General features: G+C 47.5%; 1 pseudogene; it reads right to left on the bottom strand.

Annotated features, from left to right (window-relative positions):
- Nucleotides 1–2,536: 2,536 nt before the first annotated feature.
- LOC124695881 lies at nucleotides 2,537–5,068 on the bottom strand (annotated as a pseudogene).
- Nucleotides 5,069–6,691: the final 1,623 nt, after the last annotated feature.

Below are 6,691 nucleotides of genomic sequence, written 5' to 3'. Positions count from 1 at the left end.
CTCAGTAAGGCGTGGCACAAGGGAAAGGTCAAGGCTAGAGGATAGAGCAGTAGCCACACTAATGTTGGGACGGGTGGTGTGGGAGAAAAGGTGGGGAAAACGAAGGTTGAGGGGGGAGGAATCAAACCAAAGATCGGACCAAAAGGCCGTAGCAAGCCCGTTACCAATCGTGACAGAAGAAATATCCCTGAAGGTGTTGAGGCCAGCAACAATGTCCTTCCAAATGGGGGTGTCGAGGTAGTGATGATCCCCAAGGTCCCGAGAGGCGCTAGTCCAAATACTCTGCATATGCGATTCCAGAATACAATCTCTAGAACATTTGTCACTTCTATCTGGCACTTATTTTCCTCTTGCTGACTCTGGTGTTTGCCTTCAGTCCTTGAAATGTTGACAGAGCGTCGTGGTGGTCGACAGTTGACCCTGACTCACTCAATCACCAGCAAAGGATATCCCATGTTCATAACCATCTATCTCTGTCAAATTATGCCATTCTTGGCAATTCATTTACTATAAATGTCTTGTTTTATGTTTGTGATCCACCTTTACTTTTTTTTCTTGTTGTTATCGAATGATTCTTTTTCATGGAAACAATATGGACCATCGGTAAGGTTGTATTGGGATTCAGATGGATATAGGCAGTGGCATGGTCAATTCGTAGCATTCCAGTTCCAAGCCTGCTTGATGGGTAACTCTATCCTGATCCAGAGAGAGATATTTTTTCTACTCCGATATATTATGTGTCCAAATATGATTGCTCAAAAAAATAGGTGCAAATATGATGTACTGTTAAAAGACACTAGTTCAATATTGCTAAGCTTTATTCCCATTTTGAGGACACTATTTTTCAGGTACAATGTACTTGTAGCTGCAAGGATATAAATCAGATCAGGGCATGCACGCCCTCTTATAAACTATGCAAATCATTGATATATGAAATGCACATTCTAATGTATAAAGTTTTGAACAATTAAATTATATGAGCTCTTCAAGTTCACCAGCTGATTATTTCTGAATGTACATGTACTAGAGCCGCTTGAAGAGCTCTTTAAGTTCACGAGTTCATCATTTTTGACCATTCATCACCGTAGATGGTTGAAGTTAGATACATATGCTTGTGGTGGACTAGTTTAGTGCTAGTACAGCCCCGAACTCATGTAACTCAGTCAATTAACTCAGGAGGCTGAATTAAATCATGAGTATGTTATTACCACCTGTAGACAGATATATATCATGTAACTCAGTCGATTAACTCAGGAGGCTGAACTAAACCATGAGTATGTTATTACTACCTGCAGACAGATATATTTGCATGTGTTTCACTAATTTTTTTATATTTTCAGACAAACTTCAGATTTTATAACAAATTGATATTAGTCCAACCACTCTGCAAATGTGATTTCAAAATGCAGTGTATATAACATTTTTCACTGCTACAGACTTGCAGGAACACTGGACACAATAACAACTTCTATCTGACACTTATTTCCTTTTTTCTGACTCTATTGTTTGCCTTGAAGCAGTTCATCACAGGGGTGAAGAAGTTTTGACACCTTTAGATGTTGACAGAGCATCGTGGAGTTTTGACAGTTCACAGTTGGCTCTGATTCACTCACCAGCATCGTGGAGGTTTGACAGTTGGTTCTATTTCTGGCAAATTATGTCATTCTTGTCAACTCAATTTGGATACAAAATGTCGTATTTGCTCTATTTGTGAATGCTCCTTTACCATTTTTTTCTCCTTGTTATCGAATGGTTTGTTTGTTTTCATGGAAACACTACTGACCTACTACTGATAAAGCTGTGATGGAATTCAGATCGATTCATACTGGCATGGTTAATTCGCAATTTTCGAATTTCCAACCTGAGCCTATCCTACCCAGAGTATTCTTTTTTTTTTTCCTACTCGGATACATTTAACTTTGCCTGCTTGGAAGAAATGAGTTGTGTCTCAAACTTTTTCAGTTCATTTTCTGCTGTCAACTTTGTATTCTCTAGCACGGGGCCTGCCAATTCTGTCAACTTTGTATTCTCTTGCAAGGGGCATGAGAATTTCGGTTCTTGTATGGAACCACCAAGAAGTACTTGTAAGTAGTAACTTGGCGACCTCATGTGCTGGAGTCGTAGGAGCCGGCGAAGGAGAAGGAGAAGCCTGTGGTTGCAGAAGGGACAGGATGGAGCAACAGTGCAAAGCGTATGGCTGGGCTGCTACAGTTCAGAGGTTGGGCGTTGCCGCTACGACCCAAGCCGTAGGTGAGAGCTAGAGTGGTGCAATGGTCTGAAGAAACCGTGGATTTCGAGCCTTCAAACTGTTTCAGAGGTGTTTCCTGCGGTTATAATTTGGTCCTACGTCTCCATCTCCAATCAAACGAGCTCTTGGTGGTAAGTGGTAACACAAGGTGGATCTTAGGATGGCTTACCTGTTCTGGCAGCTCGATGGAAGCATTATGTGGGAGATCTCCAACAGTTTTTACAAGACAAATTCAATCAGATCTCCTACTTTCATCGAGGCAAAATGACTCACTCCAGAATAACCCTGTTATGAGTCCGTTTTCATAGAAGGGTCAATGACGTGGCCGGCGAAGAGCACCGCACCAGACACCTCCTCCACGATGAAGAAAGCAAAAGGGTGGTCCGCGACGAAGTCCATAGGAGGACTGCGGCTCTGAAGAATCACGGTGACCGCCGTGGAGGCCGTGGCCTCGGTTCCTTCTTCGTTCACTCCAACTACTGCTTTGTGGAACACATCTTCCACCGAAATATCGCCGAAATTGGCCTCCACCATGTCAGACAGATCGGCGTCACCGAATGCTGCCCGGAGCCCCAAGCTCTCGAGAACTTCCTTCATGCTGCAGAAGAAGGACAACTTGAACTTGGGGAGACCAAACCTAGTCATGCTCTCTTGCCACGTGGGCAGGTGGTCAAACAAGAAGCTTGGGCCACCAGATGACATCTGGTCGGCAAGGCTATGCAGCCCGTCCCGCGCGGTTGGGAGGAAGATGCACATTGAGTACCGTGCCCCGCCACCATTCTTCCCCTGCTTGTATGGAAGCTTGAGCACCTTGAACCCGTCGTAGCAGGACACCATGTACTCGCGGCCTCTACTTCCGGCCATGAATGGCACGCGAACGGCGCTGCCGTCTAGACTGAAGGCTCGAGCAGAGCCCGGCTTTAAATTAATGAAGCCACACCATACAACTGAAGGTTCCGGATACAACTCACACCGATAACGCGAAAGATAACATAGTTCACTAACAAGCACATCCAAATGCCCCAACATTTGGAGAACACAAACACACAGACATAGGCAAAGTTCAGATACATGCTAAGAAAATAGTGACAGCTAAGAATGCTATGTCTGCATCCTGGCGGAAGTGTGGAGCGTGCGTAGTCTGTCAATGGTCAGCTCCACAGCCTCACGGTCCTGTCTCCTAGCCACTTGCTTCCACACCTGTAGATAGAGAGACATTTTGTATATGCAATCAGCAGGTTGACTAGGGAAGCGCCCCTCAATGGAAAATTTGTTTCTAATATTCCATAGGGTCCAGCACAGCGCCGCACAGCTAATCCAGTAGACCCGTTTAGTTTGGCCTCTGTACGGTTGAAGTAGCCTATACACATCCGCCAAACACGTGGGGTTCCAGGTACAATGCAGTAATTCTCTAACCGCACTCCACAAGAATCTGGCTAGAACGCAGGTAAAGAAGATGTGGTTTGTGTCCTCCATCTCTCCACAAAGGGCACATCTCCCCGAAGATGGTCCCCTCCTCCTACGAATATTGTCATTAGAGGGAAGGCGTTTACGCACTAGCTGCCAGAGGAAGATCCTGATCTTGAGAGGGACAGCGATCCTCCACAGCACCCCATAGTGTTTCCGTGTCGTGCCCTGGCATAGCCTGAGATATAGGGATCGTACCGAGAACTCTCCAGAGGGTTCGAGAGACCATCGGATCACATCGCGCCCGGCCCTCAGACCAACTGTCTGGAGATCCCTCCGGATGTCATTGAGCTCCCTGTGCTCAAGCCTACCAAGCTCCCTACGCAAGGGGATGTCCCAATACCCTCCGGCGGCGGCTTGCGCCACCGAGGCCTCCGGGTCTGCCGATATGGCGAAGAGGCCTGGGAATCTCTCCCTAAAAGGTCTCGGTCCTAGCCACCAATCATGCCAGAACCGGGTCGATGTCCCACTTACCACCTGATGCTTTGTCCCCAAACAAAGCACTCGCTTGATCTTCTGAAGCGTGTTCCAGAATTGTGATCCTCTTGGGTGCGAGTCTACCCAGATGTCTCTACCGTTCAGGTATTTGCCGCGGATGATGTCCGCCCACAATCCCTGAGCGCCAGTCATGATTTTCCAAACCCATTTTGCCATGAGACAAACGTTCATGAGTTTGGTATCCATGATGCCAAGTCCCCCCATGGACTTGGGCATACACACCGCGTCCCACCTGACCCAATGATATTTCTTCTTTGGGCCGTTAGCTTCCCAAAAGAATTTCGCGCGATGTTTTCGAAGGACGTCGTGTATGCCGTCCCCAAGCATGCACACCCCCATGGCGTGTAAGGGCAGGCTAGACAGACAAGCGTTCACCAGGATGAGACGCGCCGCCGAGGACATGAATTTACCTTTCTGACGAAGTCAAGGGCGCGTACTTCCGCCTTGTAGGACTCGACGACGGCCTGCCGGTAGGCCGGCTTGAGCGACCAATCCTTCTGACACCACACACCGCACGCGGTCGTAACGACCAGCGGCCTTGACGGATCTTCGTCGGCGGCGGCGAGGGCGCCCTCCGCCACGGCTCGCACGACTCCCGCGACCTCGTCACTCGTCACGCGAAACGGCGCCGAGCACGGCGAGGACCTCGTCCAGCGTGGTGCCTTGGGCGCCGGCCGCCACAAGACCTAACGCGGTGTAGATGGACAACGGCGAGAACATGATGTTCTTGCCCTCGTGCTCCTCGCAGGCGGCGAGCTTGTTTGACAGCCGGAGCGCGAGCGCCGCCAGGCCGCTGGTGGAGTCACCAGACGTGCCGCGAGCCTTTTTGCTTGGGCGCCTCGCCTCCTTCTCCATGGTGCCCTAGCTAGCTTGTCGATGTTAGGGTATGTACGGCTTATGGTTCTATAACTCCAATCATATTTATGGACGGCGTGTATGTTACTATGTACATCGTGTATAATTATCATTTTTTACGGGGTTGCAAGGGTGGATCAAGTTTTTTTTTTTTGGCGAGGGGGGCAGATTTAGGTCTTCTCTTTTTTATTTAGGAAAAGCCATCATGTCAAGCTTTATTGATCAAAAAATAAGGATACATCATTTGCTAATACGTGTATAATAAAATCAGGTGGACATGCACTACCACATTAGCTTTCCTAGGACAATGGCTAAAAACAACTTCCGTAAACTACGATAAAGAAAAGTACGAGTTGCCTCCATTCTTCACCACTTTGATAACTTCATTAGAATCCGAGTTTATCTCTATTCCGTTGCAACTCATTTGGCTCAGTAACAATATTCCACCCCAAGCGCCCGAGCTTTTGTGGTCGCTGCTTCAAAAGCAAAAGGAATACCACAATTGCTTGCCGCCACAAAAAACCCTCTTTCATCGCGTATGATTGCATCAGTACTTTCTTTACCCTCCTCATAACTAAAAATTGCATCAGCATTCCTCTTTTGATATAATCCACCCATGCGTCAGAATGCCACTTCTCTTTTTCTTTACCCGTGAGAAATTGACAGCTAAAGTGGAGATTGCTTGCGCTGTTCTTGCTGGAGTCTGCAGTAACTCACTGTGAGTTGCATGTCGACGTTCCCACCATATGTACCACACGGCCGTGGCCACATAGCCAACTCTGCCCACATCGGTTAGAAGAGGGGCCTTTGACATTTTGTCAGGAAAGAGAACTTTCAGAACTGAACCTCCTTCTAGCTCAAGGCTGCACGCCTGCACATATGGGATATGAGATCACCCAGTCCTAAATAGCTCCCTGTTTCATATACACGTGGACACAAGAAGAAAGCATGCCTAATACTTCCGCGATCTAGATCTAGGTCTTCTCTTCAAAATCCTAGAAGATAAGGAGTTTGAGTTGCTAGGAAGAGAGATCTAGGCAACTTAAGCTCGGTCATTAATGGTGGAGCGACAGAATAAGACATAAGTATCCTTGGGGACTACATGTAGGGGCTAAAAAATCGAACCGTTACAAGCAGTTTTCGCGTGTTATGTACGGACGGACCAGCGTGGTACAACCACAGTAGTACTGCCAGGTACCCAATAAGTAACAGAGCCCCCCCCCCCCCCCACCAAATATTCAGGAGTGTCCCTACCAAACCTAGGGAAGACACGATACTAACCGAACCCAGACCGGTACTACAGGCCTGGATGTGGCACCCCCGGGATCAGGGTTAGACAAATGATAGATCTTCGTCTCACATAGCCTAACGTAGAGCTCAAGAGCCTACAATGAGAGAATCGGTAACACGCCAGTGACTCTACGGCCCAAAGATGTAATACGAGCTCATAACATAGAAAAGAACCAAAGTACTACAAGCAGAGGTCACTGACCTGACATTACATCAATCATCGAACGTGAAGTTATATTATTAGACATAGTAAGATAGCAAAAGGCCTAAGAGGTCAGTAGCATAACGGCGACGTTCCAGACCATAGATTCTAGGCTGCCACCTGGGAACCCC

Source organism: Lolium rigidum, chromosome 3, assembly GCF_022539505.1.
Source record: "Lolium rigidum isolate FL_2022 chromosome 3, APGP_CSIRO_Lrig_0.1, whole genome shotgun sequence".
NCBI classification, from domain to species: domain Eukaryota; kingdom Viridiplantae; phylum Streptophyta; class Magnoliopsida; order Poales; family Poaceae; genus Lolium; species Lolium rigidum.
This window is presented reverse-complemented; position numbering and strand designations above follow the sequence as displayed.